Raw genomic sequence first — 20910 nt, forward strand, 5'->3', positions numbered from 1 at the left:
AACAAACGCTTTAACGGTTTCCTACTGATCTGCGAAGCGTATAATGAGTTCAGCCCGCCATGGCGTTCATTTGAATCACAACCAATCAATAATGACGATCGCAGGCTATCCGACCATGGTTGAAACGGTCGATTGGTAACAAGTAATTTAGGAGAAGGTATAGGTCTTAAGTCTATATCCTATAACCTAGTGTGCATAGCAGTCGTAGCTGGACTTAAAACCTTTCTCTAGAAGAAGGGAATTTTTCACATATTTAAATTAAGAATAAACGACTCCACTGCACCTGAAAGAAATATTTAAACACTTACCTATTAGCCGAGAATCTACGCCATTCCTCCGCGCCACTTATCAACCTGAAATCAAAATACAAAACTATAAACACACAGAGTAAACTACCAATAGAACAAGTATTTACAGGGAGAATGCAATAAAAACAAAACATAACACTAAGTTTAGTGGAGGCCACCGTACGCGTCCTCTCAGAGATGACCGAAGCCGACAGTTCTTGCATTTCATCAACACCACTCCAACGCACAACTCGTGTATCCTAAACCTGCATCCTTACGATAAGCTCTATGAGGCAGAAAGGGATAGTTATAGCTACAAATAAGGATCACGGGCTATGCGAGCATGCAGTCGTTGCATTGGCTAAGTTCCAAAGCAAGCAGTATATTTTAGGAGATCCTTCTAACAGTTTTATTAATTTGCCTGATGTTATTTTCTTCTTAGAGCTTGTTGAGAGATGACGTGTCCTTAAAAATATCCTGTGAGGATACTCACTACGTTTTTTTTTGTTTGTTATGGAAACGCTCTACTCTGGTTTGTTCCCACTGTTTTGGGTAGGAAAAGGAGCAAAATATTATTGTAGAAACTTTCCGAACGAAGGGCCAGACTGATAACTTTTATATATCAAAGTTCAAACAGTGCTCTTAAATCAACGCTAGCCTTTAGTAAGTACTAGCTGTTCCCGCGCGCTTCGCTTCGCCTTAAAAAGTTTTCCCGTGGGAATTCCGGGATTAAAGGTAGCCTATGTTCTTTCCCAGGGTCTAAACCGTATGTATACCAAATTTCATTCAAATCCGTTCAGTAGTTTTGGCGTGAAAGAGTAACAGACAGACAGACAGACAGACAGACAGACAGACAGACAGACACAGTTACTTTCGCATTTATAATATTATAGTTAGGATTTCGCAACCGACTGATACCGGACACCTCATGAGAAAAGCTCTAATTATACCGGGTCTGTTGACTCAGTTGAATGAAAGACTAAGATTTACGATACAAACGTTGAGTAACAATATCAGGTAACAATTATTTACCTATTTATTTGATTCCTTATTTCACAAATATAAACATACTCGTATGGAGGAGCGAAGGTGTTGCCACTCCTCCATTGAAAAGGGAGGATCCTCCGACCAAGCTGGGCGGTTTAGCTTGGTGGGCAACTGCCCGACGGTTACATGTCGGGATTCTGTATATATACTGAGTAGCTGTAATTCTTAGATACCGCGATGTAGGATTTGGTATTTTTGCTTTCACTCTTCCATGCCATCTGTTGGTCGTCCTTGATATCTCTTTGCTGGATCTATATCTTGACTTCTATGCTTGCGCGTATTCATTATAGATGTCGCCACACTCGTAAATGTTCAAAAGGTGGAATTAATGCTAGAAGTATTTTATACGAGACAACCGAGGTGCAAGAAAATTATGCTAAGTAAAACTTAACAGAAACTAAATTATGTGAATGATAGCCATCAGCGCTGCGACGACGTGGTGACAAAGTGACAACACAGTAAATTTAAATCTAACAGCTGCAAAACCAATGGAACTTAATAGATTGCGGTCAGAAGACATTCCCATATTAATTTAGAGTCCGCTACACCGTAAAACTGCCTGCAATTGTGCAATTTATGAGTTTAAAGAGAAATTCACACAGTCCGATCGTGCGTGCGGCGGCCGCAATGGGTACAGCCGTTTGTCTCACAATTGGTCTAAATTCTGACCTATCGGCCGCTCCCATTTCCCACGCAGACCATTCTAGATTCACACTTGGGCGCTAACAGGCGATAATCTACAGTTAATTAGCCAAGTAAGCCACAGTCACAACGGTTGTATAGGAGCCATTATTCAGAATACCAGGTATCTCACAATGCTATCGAAGTGAACCATCTTGAAGCGATCGACTAAACGCTCGATCGTCACGCGGCTCCGCTCCTTCATCGACCAGATAATCCGATACAGATACGGGACACTATTAGGAAATACAAATATTGAACCAAACCGCCCCTGGTCACGCTCTACGCATACCGGCATAGCAGTTCTGAACTTAAAATTGAAATATGTTTAATGTCGCTGCGCCGCGATGCAGCAATAAACCCATTTCGTCATGAACTAGGCTGCCCTTTACCAAATCTGTGTACCGAAATGGTTCAGCCATGAATAAATCAAAACGGTATTGATAAGAATCAGAAGTGAGGCGTCCATTCACTCTTGTGGCGGCGGATTTGTGCAGACTTATTAGGGCACAGGCCACAGTCCATACAGATTATTGTTGCTGGCAAACACCGTTTATCGGCCTCTTAGGGCCTTTGGCCTCATACGGCTGGGAAGTGCGTGTCGAATCTCCAATCGCAGGGCACGATCGCCTCCGTTTCTGCAGCGACCCTCCTCGAGGCCAGACGTTGTATTACAAGTACATAAGGTACCTACAACTAGGAGTGTACATTGCGTTTGCAGATTAGATGGAACAATTCGTTGGTTTTAGTAGCATACGTATTAGCTTTCTTGGCGTTTTACAAGTACCTAATCAAAATTAGACGACCGAATGGCGTAGTGGTTAGTGACCCTGACTACTGAGCCGATGGTCCCGGGTTCGATTCCAGGCTGGGGCAGATATTTGTTTAAACACAGATATTTGTTCTCGGGTCTTGTATGTGCCCGTAAAATGGCAATAGGCCCGCCCCCTATTACATTGGGACTAACAAAACGCTCTGGCGAAAAGTGGGTGCAGCAATGCACCTCTGCCTACCCCGCAAGGGAGTACATTAGTACAAGGCGTGAGTGCGTGTGTGTGTTGCTAATCAAAATTAGACAAAAGGACCTAAACACGTTATAATACGATCGCTTCAATAAAGATTCAACCAAAGGCATTTCAGTCAGACCTAGACTAAACCTACCTGTGTACAAAGATTGCCACTTCATCAGGCCAATTTCAAGGAGGTTAAACGTTTTTCATAAAACCCCTCTTTACACGCATACCGAAGCACTTGCAGTCCCAAGACCTGTCTCTAATGTGCGGCTTTTGTTCTCCATATCATTTGCGGTCAGATGGACTAGGCCTTCGGCTGTCGGTCAGCGATTGAAGCTTTTGTGGAAATGCCATGTTACAATGTAGGTGGAACACCGGACACCACCCTACACACAACACCTGTAGTTCCAATTTGACCTTTTTATCAGGCCATCTACTTGTACCTGAATGCAATCCTGGGTTTTTTGGCACTTGGTACATACTCAGTTACAATTTAGCCGGTCAACTACGCCTCTAACTATTCCTCTAACTTCCAGAAAACTATGCTTACCCTAACTATTAGATTATTATATACTTATTTTATTATATACTTATTACTACTATTGCTAGAACTGTACTTGACATGAATACAGGCTATATGAAATATGTCTATTATATGGGTAGTATGGGTTGTTTTTTTCCACGCCTGACCTGTAAGACGATCAGTCGATAAATTTCGCTGTAAACACTTCTAAGGCTAGCGGGACGCCATATCGTAAAACTTAGATGCCATTCCATGAAATACGGCGTTCATAAAATGCTCATGTTATCTGAAAGGTGATCTAATATCTTATAATGTGTAATCGAGTTGAACTATCAGCGAAAATACTGTGAAAATAACGTGGCCAGTGCGGGTCGGGCGTTCGAGATAACTGTACACTCTATTGACCATAACCTTTAATAAGACCCCAATGGCAGTGTACTTTCCACACTTAATACACGTTAAGCAATAAGCATCGCGAACCCACGTTCGACTGGTCTATAAGCTTTGGAAGATGAAGATACAGGGTATGAAGTATTGGGTTTTATAGCCCGATGACGGAGTATTGTGGTTTGTGGCGCTTCTTGGGAGAGGCCGACGCCAGGCAGTAAACAAATGTTGGCTGAGGCTTATGACGAAATCTAGGTCCCCCTTATTGTAAATAATAATATAGGTATTTGTCAATATCTATCGATTTGATTAATTTGATGTATTTGTTGAATTATAAGGTTGTTCTATATTGTAAACAAAATATGTCACTTAAAAAAACTTGCGGCAAAATAAAAATAAAACAAAATGGAATCCGCATCTAAATAAAATGCAAGAATGTCAAAATTACCATCAAAACGTCACATAACTGTTAGGTTGGGCTAAGCATATGCATAGTGTGGCTTGTAACTGCACTCGCAATCTGCTGTGGCATCTTAATGTGTTCATTGTATTACAATGGAACCTAAATTCTGATCCTAATTAAGCTGTAATACCTTGTACCTACTTTAAGAATTCATAACTGTGGGGAAATAGTGCAGAAAATGTGGTGGTTTTCGTTATAAAATTACTTATCCGTGATCCTGTCAATGTACAAACTCATTGTTAGTGTTGCCCAAATTCAGTCTTGGTCTTGCAGTCTTGGTCTTGTTCTTGCATTTTTGCAAGACCAAGACCAAGAACAAGACCGCGTATTTTTAGCAAGACCAAGACCAAGACTCACCGTGCAAGACTTGAGCAAGAACAAGACATAGCCTGCAAGACTCTTGCGTCTTGCAGAGCGCTATTTCACTGAGTAGTTAGGTGTAACAGTTCGGTGTATAGGTAAGTACGCTTAGGAATTCTACGAGATGCAAAAAACTGTATCAAAGAAAATGAAAAACTGGACCTATGCGCATTACGACTAATACCATAAACATAGCGAATAAAAAAATATCTATTAAAATCAAAAAGTAAACTTTAATAAATAGTAATAGACTAATAGGTAATTGCAAGACTTGCAAGACTCTTGCTGCAAGACCAAGACCAAGACCAAGACTGGGAGCGCAAGACCAAGACCAAGACCAAGACCAGGTGTATTGGCGCAAGACCAAGACCAAGACCAAGACCAGGTGTATTGGCGCAAGACCAAGACTGGCTAAGTCTCGTCTTGTTCTTGCATTTGGGCAACACTACTCATTGTCAGTACCTATAAATTTTTATACATAATAATATGTTAAAGTTTGTCAAAATCGTTAAAATTTTTATATCAGTCATCGGTCCACAGATTTAGGCCGGGGTCTCCTATTTCTCGTCGTAGGTTGCGTCCAGCGTCACGCCGTAGGCCGCGTCACGATGCTCATACGTCTACGCGCCAACGTTCGGCGTGTGAGGGAGACCGCATCAGTACATTTCTATACTGAGCATCGTGACGCGGCCCACGGCGCGACGCTGGACGCGACCTACAGCGAAAATAGGAGACCCAGGCCTTACTGATACTGGCAACATGGCGAAAAATGTTATGTTATATTGATGGTAGAAGGGTCGAACAATACTATACTTTACTTTATTTTATTATAGGCATGTTTGTTGTCTGAATTGATTATTATGTATAATATAAACGAATACGAAATTAAAGTTAGAAACCCTAGATGACACAAATGAAATTGTAAACATCGATAAAGTGAAAACAGCGAGTTTATCAAACGAGCGTTGCAAAAACAATGCCACCGTAAGTAGATAAAGCAGTACGTCTATACCTAGCAGTAATATTCCTTAGTCTCTGGACCTATAGAAATAAGGTGGATTTTTGTTCAAACGCACGTATATTGTAAAGGTTGTTGCATACTGGTAAAACTTTTATTAAAACATTAGAACTACCGTTTTATGAGACTTTCCGCGGCTAAAGAGACAGAACAAAGCCTCTTCGTCGACGTCAAGTGATATTGAAAGTCTTTGTCTAAGGAGATATTTATCGTCTTGGCTAATAAATTGTGTACAGTAACTCAATACTATTCAGAAGCATATTATAATGCAGGGGAAAATTTTGACCATCCAGGTGAAGGTAGAAAGGAGAAAACATTGCCAGGTAGGTATATAGTTGTGGAAACCAATGCTTTAAATACAAATGCAAATATAATTTTGGGAATTAAAAAAAATCTTCTAATACAGACTTTCTTCTTTTTAAGAGTTTCTCCTGAATAATTTCTCAATAATCAAAGACGTTAGCGCTACAATAAATATGACACATATACATGTAGGTATATTTCGCAAAAAAAACGCATTGTTGAAGAAAATTTTTGTTTGAACAACTGTTATAACTTTCTAACGTTTACGCTGAACATAAATTTTCGGTACGAAGTGGAACTCACTTCAAACAATTCTGAAACAATCAGTTTCATAGCTGAAAAATAAAATGGCGGCAACTGTCCAAACATGTAATGAGTTCACGGTTTGAAAATTCTTTTGTGTTTTCAGAAAATGTTACCGATTGTTGACTTGCCGAAATTGTATTTCAATGACAGAACATAATTTATCATACCATTTATACAATAATTTCTTACAGATTTCTAGTTTTACAGACTACATAGTATTGTAAGAATCATTGTCCAACTCTGTAAAAGTTGAAAACAGAATGCGTTAAAAGCAACTACCCAATGTTTTTTATCAGCAGTAGCAGCTGTCTGTCTTTTTGATTTAGTAAATTGTGATGATAGAGCAACGAGAACGAAATGCTCATAGTATAGTACCTACCTACCTAACAAGTAAAGTAGTATTTGTTATTAAATCTTTTTTTCTACCGTGTGTGTGAATATCTCCGAATTACCAATATTGGTAATTGGTGGTATTGGTGGATTTATTAGTAATTTTACCTTTGACTAACGTCTTTCTGTCTTATATTTGTCATTAAACCTTTTACATTTCTCATACTATCTTCCTATCTTCACGATTTATCGGAGGTTAGAAAAGAGGTATAATAGGTAAAGACCGTTCGGTTCGGTTCTAACCTATGATTTGATTAAAGGTGAAATAATGATCCGAAGGAAGCCACACCGGTTTACAAAAGGACCCTCGGTGATGGGATCTCCGTATTAACATGCCGCCGGTCTGTAGGCACCAAAAAAGAAAAACATAAAATCATCTCAAAATTGGTTTAATAATGAGGATTCGGATGTTTACACTTGCGTTGTGGATGGTTCTCAGAACACAGAATAGTATACATAGATATAATATGTACATTTATTTCTTTTATAATACATTGACACAAACTAATTGATGGTATATTTTCTATGTTAGTATTTTTTATGATGTATTAATCTATATTCGCACATAATCATAATATATCAATAAAAAAAGTATTTATAATAAGCTTGGCCGCAACCTTGATTATTTCTTGCTGTCATCAAACGCAGAGTAATTAAAAGATTAAAAAAAAACTAATTGGTATAAAAAATCTGGGGAAGCTATAACATTATTCCAATAGTGGTCGTTACCTGGATAACACTTTAGATTTTCGGCCATTCACTTTCCTTTGTAGTCATAAAACTTACATATTTAAGAATTACATTTATGTTGGTAACATAATAAATATCGTGCCGAAAAATAAATGCAGTAGGTAAGTAAATATAAGATTTTTATCATGAAAATTAGCCAATAGATGAAACAGTACCTTAGTATAATACGCACGAGTACATACAAAGAAACAAGTTTCCGAGTTGACGTGCATAAACATACCAACCGCAGATACCAACTCAATCTCAGTAAAAAGCATTTTAATTCATCAAGTCAGTTAGCGCATTTAAATGACAAATTGCTGTTCCCACGATTGTGATCTGATGTTTCTTTCTCACAAACCAGGCTCACAAGACCTTTAATGCCACACTGACATTGCCCTCTGATGTTATGATATGAGCCAGAAACCAGAGGTCAGAATAAATCGGTTTCAATCTATTGAATATTTAGCTACGTTCTACGCGACCTGAGAGATCTCTGCGGGAGCCCTCCCTTACGTTCACGATTGTTTACATTTGCTTAAAATAAACATTAATATGGATAAGGGATTTGTCGTTGAAAATTTCAACCATTATTTACATCTTGAAACATTTGAAGTAGCATGCGACCGAATGCCTGGTATCGGAAGATTGACAGAAGAAAGCAAGTTCAGGGCTGGCGGGGACAGCGCATTGACGGCGAAAGTCGAATGTTTGGTTGTTAGAATTGCATAAATCCAAGAAATAACAACCATTGATAATGGCCTGTCCGGCACAGGGCATATCAAGTTAAATGTGGGTGGCATAAATGTCCAATCATGCCATACAACATACGTATGAGACGTTGAAATAACAATAAGGGATAATGCCTAATCGTTCCGAAGGCATGAGCTACAAGCGAAAGTCGTCACGGAATCAACCACAGCTTGTGACGAATGGGTCAAACCACGCTCCACGTGCGCAGATTCGCACGACCATGCCGGTAAATTCGCAATGAAAGAGTCGTTTATCGATCATCCGCTACGTCCGCATCAAGGGCGAGAGCAGTGAAGTTGGAAAGGCGTTTTCACAGCGCGTAATAGGCAATATAAAGTCACTTAAAATTCCCGGTGACATCGCGGCTCAATCTGTAGACGTCATCGGAACATGGCCCGGAATAGTCCAGGCCTTTAAAGGCATGGGTTGAGTAGAAAGCTGGAGTCGTGAGCGATGTCAGATTGCGAGTGCGACGTGCGACATCGAAGTGTGGCATCGGGATAGACTACATGGGCTGGTCCTCGTCTGTGGCTCGCCGACGTCAAACGCTGCGATTTAACAGCATCAGGAATTCACGGAGATCCGAGAGGCGTTACGAGGAGTTATGCAAGCGACGAGAGATTCCGCACAAGATGTAACATAATGGCTTGCATGTTGGCGTTTGCGGCATTTTGAACGCTCCGCTTTATCATGATCCCGGTGTTATTGTTGCTATTTCAAATGAGGTCGTTCACCCGAATTCTAACAGCTTCAAAACATCATCAAGTACTGTGTGTGATGTGATTGCGAAAACGTTCAAACTTCAAACTTCAAAATCATTTATTTGTGACACATAGGTTTCAGACAGGTGTTTACAAAGTCATTTTTAAATCTACTGCTATGGTCTACCGTAAAGGTGTACAAATAATATTAGTTATAAATTGATTATATAAAATATTTAAATGTCATGCTATGTCATGCTATGATATCATACAGAAAGTCAAATTACATAAATTATCAAATTGTACAGACATTAAAACAAAAAATTATATATAAGTCAAAATTGTTATTAATCGTGTCAAAGAATAAGTATAAATTAATCAATGATAATCGTGCCTGACTCATGATTAAGTACATATTTAGCTATTCGTTCGGATGTGCCCTTAATATATCTGGTTTTGGTCTGTAAAGAACTCATGTACAGTGTAATATGCCTTTGCAAGTAACATCTTTTTCAATTCGTACCTAAAATGCACGACGTTGTCTATATCTCTTATTTGAGATGGCAAACTATTAAATATTTTTGGAGCCATTCCTAAGACGCTTTTGTTGTACAAAGCCGACTTATGTGGATTTGAAGCTACTTTGTTTTTGCATCTTCGACTTCTGAAAGTGTTAAAGAGATGTCTGTTGGATTTCAAATAGGAAGCTATCTCGTAAATGTACAGACACGGCAATGTAAGAATTTTTAATTCAATAAAGTGCTGTTTACAACTATCAGTCGGTTTTAATTTTTTTATAGCGCGAATGCACTTTTTTTGCGATTTAAAAACATGTCCTATGTCAGTAGAATTACCCCAGAATATTATGCCATACCTTAGAGTGGAATATACATATCCAAAGTAGGCTATGACGACCGTTCCTTCATTCGCAATCTTTGATAAAATATGTAATGCATAAGAAAATTTGTTCAGTTTTTTACAAATAATGTCAATCTGTGCTTTCCAATTCAACTTATTGTCAACATACAATCCTAGGAACTTGGTCACTTGTGTTTCGTCAATAATAGTGTCTCGATAATGTATATCAAATTTATCAGGATTAACCCTCTGTCTAAAATTCATGAAATTAGTTTTTGTCAAGTTTATGATTAAGTTGTTTGATGTCATCCATTCAATTATTATTTCCAATGATGCATTTATTTCTGCTACTTGTGTAGTTTTATCTTTTTCCATAAATAATGCCGTACTATCATCAGCAAAGAGGACCATGGGGTGATTAACTACTTTTGGAAGATCATTAATATATACTAGGAACAGCAATGGTCCTAGCACGCTGCCCTGTGGAACTCCAAATTTGGTTTGACGTGGACCTGAAGTATATACTGTTTCAGTACTGCACTTAGGACATATCCTCCCTATTTGTGTAACTTGTGACCGATTATTCAAATATGATCTTATTAAATTTAGAACAGTCCCTCGAACTCCATATCTCTCTAGCTTGTTTAAAAGAATATTGTGGTCAACAAAATCGAATGCTTTTTTCATGTCCATGAAAAGAGCTGAGACTGGTTGACCTTTATCCATGCAGGTGATCACTCTAGATATAAATTCAAATACTGCCATATCTATGGTTCGACCTTTCCTGAAACCTTTTTGCTCCTCCACCAATATATTATTAGCTTGTAAGTATTCATATAGACTATTATAAATATATCGTTCAAAAATCTTGGAAAACACTGGAATTAGTGCAACAGGCCTATAATATTCCATGTTTTCTTTATCAACTTTTTTAAACATAGGTTTAATGACTGTTAATTTTAATGTGTCTGGGAATTTGCCTTTTTCGATACACATATTTATAATATGACTCAGCACAGGAGATATTAAGTCTTTTACATATTTAATAATTTTTGTACTAATTTCGTCATTACCTGTGCTATTAGTATTTTTTAATTTTGAAATTATTTCTAACACATCACAAGGATCAGTTGGCCTCATAAACATTGATGAATAGTGCTTATGCTCATTAAAAATTTCATTATGTTTTGTGTTGTCATGCTTTTGAATGACAGATGATGCTTTTGATGACGTTAGTATCAGTATCTGTATAGTGCCACAATCTTATCTGTTCCGGTGACGGCATCGCTGTGATCGAATCCAGTGATGCCATCGATTAAATTTTGCCTATTTGTGGTTTAAACGACAATGCATTTCTGCTATTGCCTATTTTATAATTAGGTACATTCATAAGTATAGATAAATCAAAATATTGGGACGATAGTAAATGAAAGAGGATATATCAAACGACATTTGTACACGGCAAACATAAATAAAATAAGCTCTAATTATGTTCTTATATAGGAGATTAAATCTAGATTACAATGGTCTAGGTAATATCAGATCTGTGGGTCGTGGAAATACCGAGATAGACAGACTTAAAAAAACTATTAATTATTATTTATTTATGAACACTATATTTTACATTTTCTAAAGTAACAAGAAATAAGAGCATAAAATTAAAAGAAATTCAGACAATGTACAAAGGATAATTGCCAAAAAGCATTTTTTTCCAGCCAACCCTTGATAGTAGGTTGGGAGAACATGTCATGTCATCCTAGATTTAAATTGTATTGATGATTATAATTGCAGACTTAAAAATAATAAATATAAAACTGTCGTAGCCACATGTCATTAATCATCATTATTTCGTCTAAAATCGCTGCAGGCGAAATTCTTCTTGGTATATACTGCTTAAGATTTTAAGTGACATGTCACCTGTAATCAAAGAAAAATAAAGATTATATACTTTTCATTATGACCCATCCCGTTCCCACTGCTGGGGCACGGGATGGGGTGAAAATATTAATAAAATTACATGTGAGTATACGGGTAAAATTATTCGTCATATTTGGCAACACTAACCTGTAGCCGCTGCAACTCGTTCTTCCAATTTTTCAAACGGAATTAAAGGCGCCTGAATACGTTATTCTTCCTGCATAAAAGCCAATATATCTAGTATTACTTTTCTTGCATCACTTTTTAGCGCTTTTGGCATTATTTTCACGCCGAAAATCACAAAACAAATTAAATAACGTAACGTCAGTCTCTTCGCAGAAATTGACAACTCAAATAACGCACAGAATATGAAATGACATTTGACAATGACGTCTCGTTAGTTGCACATTTTGACCACCGGAACAGATAAGATTGTGGCACTATAATTCACATGCAAAATCACTTTGACATTTCGCAAGCCAACGATCCTAAAGACAGAAGCAACAATGGTGTTACGAAACAATTGAAGTCAAAAATAATCGGATTACGTTTAGAGTGACCATTTTAAGAAAACCTTTGGAATTTATAACGAAACATGGGTTAGCATATAATTATTATTTGCAAAGGATTAAACGAAAGTTCTTGGATAGTTGGACGTTGTTTGTAGTCGGGAAAGTAAGGCACCATTTACAAATGCCTTTTCCTAAAAAGGCGGTATGCGTCAATACACTGACGATGGCGTGCTATGAAAATTTGACTATTGTACTACCAAAAATGGTACACCTGACAAAAGTAACGAGCCCTTATGAACTCTCTCAGCATGCAAGATTGAGAATAAAATGAACAAATCAGAGCAACAACAGAACAATGGGCAATAATACAACATAACTTGATAATTTCACCACAGTAAGGGATACTTATTTTATTAATTGACATAAAACTCGTGCACAACCCAGAAATAAAGTGAAAGGAAACGGAGTTATTAAAAAGGGCAATGATCCCCTAAAAAGCCCCTACAAAAATAAAGGAACGCATAGAGATATTAATTCACCCTAAACGTCAAAAATATTTACGGCCTAACAACATGCGAAGGGCTACACAGTTCATAATGAGGGAAATTCATTAACAAAAATTAGTAATTATGCCGATTAATGGGACACTCAAGAAAAATATAACGTTATACTACTACTCTTAACCTCCATAAAAGCATTACATTACATTCTAAACAAAACAATCAATGTATGATACAATACAATACTTTAAATTCAAATTGGCGCAGTAAATCCTGTTGTCTATTTATTTAAAAATAGATCTTATAGATGCAATACATACATTTAGACGCGTAAAATTTTGATTCCCTTACCTATCCCACACGCTCTGCCAACGCCTATAATCGTTTAGCCTCGAAGTACAAATACATTTATCTGTGAGTTCTATGACTCTATAAAACCTATCAATATTTAATAAATACGAATCCGACCATAGTAACAGAATAATACCACAGTGCCGCTTTTATTATCACCGCAGTCATTACCTTAACTATCCCGTTACTATCCGCCTACAAATCAATTAAGGTATTCTTGACCGAGGTGTTAATAAACCTACACTACAATCTACCTACAGGTTCCCAAAATTAGTTAACCCTTTGGGAAAACTTAACGGTCGGAAGGAGTGGTTAGTAAAGGTGCAAATTGGTGGCCGACGGCATGATGTTGCATTTGTATCAGGCGGCGTGTCGCATCGTCACTGCTGGGCTGCAAGTCTGTGCAGCGATCACAGGATTCGATACTATTTTCGTATCTACACAAATATGGAAAAAACAAATGTCACTTTTGGAACTGACAAATTTGAGAAATTTGTCTTACATTTTGTTGTTCTTTTTTTTTTTTATTATTATTTATTAATCAAACATATTTTTACAGAGAGTTGCATTGTGTCAGGCAAGCGGGACGGTCGGGTCCACCGGGCGCTCCTGGGCCCCAACACGTGTTGGCCGCTGGCCCTTGCGCATAAAAATCCTTTGTTTCGCGTTGCCTTTTGTTAATAAGTAACCGTTGTACGAAAGCTCTTGAGTCTTTATAAGTTATTAAGTGATCTCTTATTTATTGATAAAGTTTTGGAATGTGTATACTAGAGTATAACATTACCTAATCTCTTGCCTTGTACCAGTATAGTCATTTAAATAAAGTGTGCGGTTCTAGTGTATGAGTGAGGTGTATAAGTGATAGAAGTTCGCCAGCCGCCACCGTCATACCCCAAACCTAAAGCAACAATCGTCGCGAGAATCTGGTGAGAGAATTCCAATCCCGATCTAGAGACCGGCTGAAGCTGCTTCGGAAATACCAACTATCCACACCACCGTAGTTTACCATCTAGCTAGAGGCACCTGACAGAAGGCATTCATTATCATCCTTCCAAATGCTAATTTTGAAATGTATCTCAATTTCCTGAACGAGAGTGGTGGTTACTTTCGAAGTTAGTTTACTTACTCTAGTAACTAAGAAAAACGTGGTGATTAATGCATATTTTTTTCATCACATACCTATTGCTTTTATTTTACCATGTATTTATCCAAATAGCACAGTATCCAGCAGAATATCATTCAATGAATTTACCTTTAGTCAACAACAAAAAACCTCAAATTCTTTATTGCATGAACAGTGTGCTTAATATCTGTTATATTTTGAAAAGGATTAATAATTAAACTAGTGCGTATCCAAAAATATCTAGCACGACGCTTCCACCATCTACCAAAATATCAACGAGTAAATTTAACTTTAGTTAGTAAATTAAAATATCCCCAATTCATTCATTATCATATGTTTGTGTAGATTCGAAAATAGTATCGAATTCTGTAATCGCTGCACTGCTAAGTTATATTTTAACACGAGGAATTGACATATTTTCCTGTCAAACATGACGCTGGCTGATTCGTTGAGGGGCTGAAGGTCGCTGTTGCGAGGCAGAAATTTTTCAGGTCTCAATATTTCATAATAAAAACTAGTGTTGCCACGAATAGTGAATTGGCCGAATACCGAATACCGAATATTCGGCGACGCTGCCGGCCGAAGCGCCGAATATTCGGCCGCCGAATATTCGGCGCTACAACCTGTTTTTTTTGTTCCTGAAACTGCTTTGAAGAAGTCGCTACAGATACAGATTATATGAGAAATGCTTATTATAAGGAGGCAGAATGCTGTGGCAAACGAGTTGATTTTTTAATTTGATAATAGTTCGCCTAGATCGGATGGCCGATCCTTACAAGTGGTGGTCAGCAAACAAAAAAACAATACCCGAACCTTTTGAAATTTGCAAAAACTTATATTTCTTCACCTGGAAGTAGCGTTTATAGTGAGAGGTTATTTTCTGAGGATTGTAACAATGAAAAGCGCTATCGTGGGCTACCAAAAAATGCTGAAATGCTCGATTTATCCAGCACAACTTACTACTGATTAATTTTAAGTACTAAAATGTTGTGATTTGGAAATAAATACACAATTTTGATTAAAATAACAAGTCATTTTTACATGATTTACTATTCGGTATTCGGCCCGAATAGTACGCACTATTCGGCCGAATACCGAATACTGAAAAAACTGGCCGAATAGGCCGAATACCGAATAGTTGCCGAATATTCGTGGCATCTCTAATAAAAACCATAGCCTAAACAGTACAGCAGCTTTCACCTACAAATGATAAAAAAAATATTTTCTGAAATTATATCACTTTACGATACAGAAGAATAGATGCATAGAATATGTAAGACGTGTTGTCTTTCACTATCATCTGTTTCATGCACGCATGACTCAGCAAATCAATGAGAATGATGCTCTTTTGTTTGAGGAGCGCGCCTTGTGATCGTACAAGTTATTATTTATTTAATTCGTGCACATTAGTGTTAAAAAGTTGTGTGAAGAAATATCGATGCAGGTAGGTATGTACAAGGGCTGCGCTTGGTTTAAACAGGTACATAATTACATAGTTATAATGGTAAGTGCGTCTTTCACAAAGTCTTTACATAAATGATACTGCCTACAACATAGTTTCAAAGAGTGCAGGATCATTTTTATTCTACAAATTACCTTTTTGAAACAGGCTCCAAGTTTCGTAGGTATACATTTTTTTTTTCGCAATAAATTATTGATCATGACATTAATATCGTTATTATAATTATTATCTAATCGTTGCGATCACCCGCGGGCTATCGTTATCACAGAATTCAGAGTCACTATCCCGCCTCAATCTCGCTACTGACTCACTATTTCGCAGAGACATTCAACGTTTCCGTAGTGTAGTGGTTATCACGTGTGCTTCACACGCACAAGGCCCCCGGTTCGATCCCGGGCGGAAACAGGATGATTCTTTTTTTATTTTATTCAGGACTTACTTTTTAACGATTTTGACTTACATAATATTTTAAATATTCATTCCCATTATGTGATTGTCCCAGTTTGTTCATCGCATTCCAAAATTAAATGGCTCTTTATGAACGGGGACTTCGGGGAGTAGGCTGTTTAGTATTGACGTCACACAGGGAATAAGGCTAATTCTAAGATTAATAAACACTAACGACATCGACACTTCCGCACATAGATTAGTCATTTATTCCCGCGTCCATTTATGGGTCGGGGTAAGAGGAAACGGCATTTAAACATTTCTAAATCGCGATAATGACACGGAACCACGTTGACAATGTGCAGGGGTAAAACAAGAGCTGGAAAAGGTGGGTAATTAAAGTTAGAAAGTGGCGCAATTGCATACAAACCGCCTTTGGCCTGTCTTGTGACTGGTACTGCACGGATTCAGCCATTTTCTAAATTGACCAGCGCGTCAGGAAGGTCGCCGACCCTTGGTAAATTTAGCTTATACTTTTATGCTTCTTCTAAATGCCGATGCCGCTGGACTTACATCGGCAGTCAGCTGATGTCTAAGTGGCAGTAGATCCTTTTTATGTATATCACGCCGTCACATCGTCAGATCGCGATCGATGTAAATTCTGAGTAAGACTCATAACGATAGCTGGTTTAGCGTTGTTGACGGAGATGCGAAAAACTCGATTTTGGTAAATAATAATCTCAGGAATTGCCAAAATTGGCATCAAAAGCGGGAAAATTAAAATTTTGATCTATACTTTACCTTATAATGATAACCGATAACTGATAACCGCTTATAGCATTGTCGTCCATAATTATTCATCCATTCGTCCATTATACATAATTATCTAGTTGGTATAGGTAGGTATACGATATATTGTATACTTATTCTATTTGGTCTAAAAGCGCTTCTACGTTAACGTATCCATGCGGGCTTTATAACGATAAAGTGTAGCAACAAATCAAACGCTTTCAAATCCCATACGACTTTGACACGTATGATCTCTGGATTTATGGGTGCTTATCCTGTCACATCAGACCGTTGCGTGGCCCCACAATCTTCACCTGTGGAGGCATCTTTATTAGAGTCTTCCGCTTTCGTAAGTCCCGTGATAACGATGGATATGGGAAACTGTTTACAGAACGCATTCTGGAACGTTTTCATTTCGTTTTCCGGATGTCTCAGCCTAGATATACGGAATGTTGGTCCATTTAATTAGTTTAGCAATATAAAACGACGATATAATAAAAATATTATAAGCACCTATTCATTTATTCATCGGTTGTCTGGTAGAGATTCAATAAGCAATAAAGCCAACTTTTTTTGTGCAAATAAAGTGCATTGCACTTTAATAGGCCTCATTGCACTACCGCGCACGATAAGTATAAATTTCGGCCACACTCGTACCTGTATATTTAAAGAGAAGCTGAAGACTTCAAGTGCAAGTACATACCGGAGTGTGTGTGTGACAGAATGTCGTGAAAATTGTGCAAGTTCTGTCTCACACACGCTCATACTTGTAAAAGTCTTCAGTTCAAGTAGGTTTATGTGTGGCCAGCATAAGAATAGGCTCCATCCTAGCAGTGACTCTTATCTGGCAGTACTCACACTGCCCTACAATACTTTGTAGATTAATTTTATAAATTCAAAACTTGTAAGATTAACCAATGCTATGTAATATCAAACATCAACATTAAACTGCTGCTTGACCTGAAATATATATGTCTATCTATCTATAGATGTATCTGTGTAGATAATCAGCTGTTTGAAGCCCATATTACAGGATCTGCCTAGTTTAGGGTCAATGACAGTGAGTCTCCACTTCTTTAAAATTTAGTAATTACAGTACTTATGCCATTGCTTGGCAAAGGCCCCCCATGTTTAGTCCACACATCCCAGTTCTACCATATGTGCTGGGGTGATTCTCAAATGACGCGATTTAGGTATGTCCAAGCCATAAAATCCATAAAATTGATAGTTTTATACCAGGATGTATTTTTTTTTAAATAATGTATCTTGTGACCGTTTTTATACATTAGTAATGTAATGCATAAATTTATAAAGAAAGCGACAATGATTTTTTAAAACTCAATATCATAAGTTCTTTGGCGCGTCCTTCACTTGATTTTATTTTTAGGTCAAGAAAACCTCACTTTTTAAAGTAAAATAAGCTTATGATTTATATATTATCATTATAACAGATACTTATGGTAATTGTAAATTAGGTTTCTATTCACTCTTAGGTTTAGTTTTCAAAAATATAACGCATTCAATTTTGTCCGAGAAAAAAAACTAACTTCTTTGGCGTAACGATACCGTCTTCCTACTCTGCGTTTAAACGATCACCGGACATAATCACCATTCGTCCCTCACCCTTCAGTCCCCCACTATCTTCGACCAGGAGCAGAGGAGCGAAAGTTTACGGAGTATGAAGAAAAAAATTTTTTTTTGCGTCATAACGGGTTTTGGTCAGGTAAGAGCCTAATTTCTTCGATTGTTACTTTCATGCTATTATTTGTTTTTGTTGCATACATATTTTTGTCCACGTATGTCTATTCAAACAGTATGCACGTGTCAATAAGAGGTTCCAATTGTACATCAGCTTTCTGTAAAAATAAATTTTAAGTGATGATTTCTAATTTCGTTGGCAATAATTTCTTTGGATTTCTTTGGCATTCTGCGCCAACGAAATTAGTTTTGATACAAAGAAATTAGTATTGAGTATGAAACACCATTAATAACGCTAACTTTATGCATTCAATGTCTATTATGGTTAATTCTCTCAACATCATCATCAGCCAATAATCATCCACTGGACATAGGCCTCTCCCAACGAGCGCCACAACACTCGTTTCTCGGCCTTCCTCATCCAACTACTACCGGCTACCCGCCTAAGGTCGTCAGTCCAGCGGGCAGGAGGGCGTTCCACGCTGCGGTTGCCTGTTCGTGGTCTTCACTCGAGAACTCGTCTACCCCAACGGTTATCGGTTCTTCGGCAGATATGACCAGCCCACTGCCACTTCTGGTTGCATATGTTGACAGCTATGTTGGTAACCTTAGTCCTCTGACGGATAACCTCATTTCTTATACGATCCATCAGAGAAACCCCAAGCATAACTAGAGAGTTATGCTTGGGGTTTCTATGGAGAGCCATAGCACGCTGAGCGACTTTAAATCGGTGGACCAGTCCTACCGTCAGTGTCCACGTCTATTGTACTAGCTTGCAGCCTCCTTGTCCAAGTTGCTTCTGCCTAGCCGAATAGTCTGCCCGAGGTAGACATATTCATGCACAACTTCGATTGTTGCCTCACCAACGACGACCGGCTCCGGTTTCATGTGAGCATTGTACATGACTTTCGTCTTGTTCAAGTTCATACCGAGGCCTACACGTCGGGAAGCAGCATTTAGGCCACTTAGCATCCAGCTAAGTTCCTGCAGAGATTCTGCCATAATAACGATGTCGTCCGCGAAGCGGAGGTGTGACATGTACTCGCCATTTATATATATGCCATGTCCTTTCCAGTCCAACGTCTTAAAGACATCCAATGAATTGGTGAACAGTTTCGGAGATATCACATCCCCCTGTCTCACTCCACGTTTCAGTTGGATAGGTCTTGTCTTGTGGTCCTGTACTTGGACAGTCATAGTATCGGTATTGTACAGACACCTCAACACCTCGATATAGCGCCAGTCGATTTGGCATCTCTGCAAGGATTCCAAAACTGCTTAGGTCTCGATGTAGTCGAAGGCTTTTTCATAGTCCACAAAGGCTAGATACAGAGGCTGATTATACTCTTCGGTCTTCTGTATAATCTACCTTACTGTGTGGATGTGGTCTATTGTACTAAAGCCTTTTTGAAACCCAGCCTGCTCCGGGTGCTGAAACTCGTCTAACTTTTGGGCAAGACCATTCGTGATAACCCTTGAGAACAGCTTGTATACATGGCTTAAAAGCGAGATCGGTCTATAGTTCTTCAGAAGGGTTTTGTCACCCTTCTGAAGGGTTTGGTCACCCTTCTGAAGAACTGTAGTCCTCTCTAGAAGCTGGTGTTGACAGCTCCAATTTGGTGCAGTGTGGGACGAAGGGTCGACTTCACCAGATATCTTCTCTCCAGCTTGAAGTTGATATTCAGAGTGCCTCGGAGAAGTCGGTGATCACTCCCAGTTTTAAACCTATTGATCACTGGGACATATCTGAAAATGTGCAGCTTGTCAGTCATAATGAAGACTTTTTCCTTTTTCGTCCTACCATCGGGGCTTTCCCATGTCCACTTCCTCTGGGGCCGATTCTCAAAGAAAGAATTCATCAGAAAGAAAGCCCCTCCCTTTCGAGGAAGTCTACAAGCATTTGCTCTCTCTAGTTTCTGCTACCAAAGCCATGATGTCCTACCCTCGATTCCTCGCATTCTTGTACTCCCACTTTGGCGTTGAAGTCCCCTATCACAACGGTGTATTGGGTCCTAGCAGTACACGTGATGCCCTAGAGATATCCTCGTATACTGCTTCGACTTCTGTGTCAGAGTGTGCCAAGGTTGGTGCATATAACTGTACGACCTTCAAGGAATACCTCTCGGTTAGTTTAAGTACTAGGTACGCTACCCGATTTGACATACTGCTGATCTCCACTACGTTGTTGACAAGGGTCTTGTTGACGAGGAATCCTACGCCACCTTGCGACAGTTGGTCGCCCTCCTGATGGTAGAACATGTGGCCGGACTCCAGGGTCATCGTGTCCTCTTCCTCTTTACACTTTTTTATACCGGTGACGCTGCTGCCCATCGCCGGCCTATGGGATTTAGA

General features: G+C 38.5%; 1 protein-coding gene and 1 non-coding gene across 3 annotated transcripts in view; one reads left to right on the forward strand and one right to left on the reverse strand.

The window, feature by feature from the left end:
• The window catches only part of LOC105382631, a 265130-nt gene that overhangs the window by 226054 nt on the left and 18166 nt on the right, over positions 1 to 20910 (reverse strand). Inside the window, exon 2 of one of the 2 annotated variants that reach the window (XM_048622015.1) lies at positions 309 to 353. The exons of the other annotated variant lie outside the window; for it this stretch is intronic. The gene's annotated coding sequence lies outside the window, so the exon portion shown is untranslated. The remainder of the gene's footprint in view (positions 1 to 308; positions 354 to 20910) is intronic. 2 annotated transcript variants of the gene reach the window in all.
• Positions 16017 to 16089, forward strand: Trnav-cac. The gene has a single exon. It is a non-coding gene; the product is annotated as a tRNA-Val (tRNA).

This window comes from Plutella xylostella, chromosome 7, assembly GCF_932276165.1.
Source record: "Plutella xylostella chromosome 7, ilPluXylo3.1, whole genome shotgun sequence".
NCBI classification, from domain to species: Eukaryota; Metazoa; Arthropoda; class Insecta; order Lepidoptera; family Plutellidae; genus Plutella; species Plutella xylostella.